Here is a 1,991-nt window from a genome sequence, read left to right on the forward strand (position 1 = left end):
GCCTGATGTGGGACTCGATCCCGGGTCTCCAGGATCACACCCCGGGCTGAAGGCGGCGCTAAACCGCTGAGCCACCAGAGCTGCCTCCATTCTGCTTCTTATTGGTCACACCTAGCCTGTTTCTTTCCTATCCCCAACTCAATCAGGTTCTAAATAAAAAAGCGGTAGCAAAAACTCCAGTTACTAACTCTCTATTCTTGAATAAGAGTCTTCCCTCAGCTTGAACTAAGGACCCATGCCCCAGAAGTGCCATTCTGACTAGATTATGTGAAAGGAGTGGATGCAAGAAACAAAATAGCTAAATTAATTAGGGGCATTGGTCGCCATTTGCAGCTAAGATGTCTACAGATGTGGTCAGTGTGACATGTGCCAGAAGTGCAGAAGAATGGGATGGACAGGGAAGATGTTCTTGGGAAAGCAGCCTGCCTGCTTGCCTTCACTTTTTGGCCTTCCTCTGGGCAGCCACAGCTTCCATGGCTTTACCCATGTTCTCTTCATCCCCCAGGAACTGCCTGGTCTTGATGGGCTTAAAGTTCTTGTCTAATTCATAGACCATGGGAATACTAGTTGGCAGGTTCAGCTCAATGATAGCTTCTTTGGAAAGACCCTCCAGATGCTTGACAATGTCCAGAAGGTTGTTGCCATGGGCTACAATCTGTACCCATTTCCCCTCTTTGATCTGGGGGTATTTCTTCTTTCTAAAAGGGCAGAGTTCTGGCAACTGTGTACTTTAGACTCTCACAGGAGGGTAGGGGATATTCAATGAACTCTGCACACCTGTGATTCTTACTAATGTTGCTGTAGAAGGGATGGTCAGGCTCCATCAGAGGTGGTAGGGCATCATAAGAGCATCTCCAGTTCTTTTCTGGGTCTCGCCATGCTTGGCAGTAGTTTCTGCTTTATTGAGGCCAGTCAGAACCCCATAGTGTCACTCACTGGAGTGCCAGGTCCTCACTACTGGCAGCCACATTTGGCCAATGGAATTCAGCACTGTCTGAATTGCTCTCTTCTGCACTGAGGTAAAGCAAATGTCAAACTCCTAGCCAGCACAGTGCCTGGCCATCATGCTTTCCTTCTTGTGCCAGCTTTCTCAGGTCACATCCTACCAGCCACTGAAGCAGTGCTCCAGGTTCCACGCACTCTTGCCCTGCTAGATCAGTGCCAGTTTGTAGGTGGCCATGGCCACGGCTCCCTGACACACAGAGTGAATCTAGCAGGGATTCCAGAGCAGCTGCCTGGTCCCAGCGCACCTGAGCACTCACTTAATATAATTGTTTTTTTTTTTTTTTTAAACAACACAAGATGGTTTTTATTAGGATACCCTTTGTGTACACAGGAAATTGGAGCTTAGCAATGGCGCAAATGTTAACTATAAAATAAAACCCTATTTTGTCACAAATAAATGATGAACTAATGACCGAAAGTCATTTAGGAAGAAATATAGGTAATTTCATCAAATTTTCTACTCCATTTTGAGGTTATTTATAGAGCTAGAAACTCAAGATATAGGATTATCTATCTCTATATTTATCTGTACCTATATTCATATATCCATCTATTTTCATTCCTAAATTCATAGATATTTAAAATATAAATCTTATTAAATTATCCAGGGTATATAACATATATAGCTTCATTTTTTTTTTTTTTTTGAGACTTTGAAGTATGAAACAAACTCAGGGTGGCATCCTGTTTGTGAAAATTAAAGTTCAGTAAAGTTCCTTTTTTAAGATTTATGTATTTATTCATGAGAGACACAGAGAAAGAGAGAGAGGCAGAGACATAGGCAGAGGGAGAAGTAGGCTCTTCGCAGGAGCCTAATGTGGAAGTCAATCCCGGATCCTGGGATCACCACCTGAGCCAAAGGCAGGCGCTCAACAGCTGAGCCACCCAGGAGTCCCAAGTTCAGTAAAGTTCTAATCAAGAGCAATTGTTTTCCACTCCTAAAAAAGTAAGGAAGATGGGGTGCCTGGTGGCTCAGATGGTTAAAC

The 1,991-nt window shown here is 43.9% G+C and overlaps 1 pseudogene; it reads right to left on the reverse strand.

Annotated features, from left to right (window-relative positions):
• Positions 1-436: 436 nt before the first annotated feature.
• Positions 437-1,180, reverse strand: LOC112678384 (phosphoglycerate mutase 1-like; annotated as a pseudogene).
• Positions 1,181-1,991: the final 811 nt, after the last annotated feature.

The sequence above is a fragment of the Canis lupus genome, chromosome 29, assembly GCF_003254725.2.
Source record: "Canis lupus dingo isolate Sandy chromosome 29, ASM325472v2, whole genome shotgun sequence".
Lineage (NCBI taxonomy): Eukaryota > Metazoa > Chordata > Mammalia > Carnivora > Canidae > Canis > Canis lupus.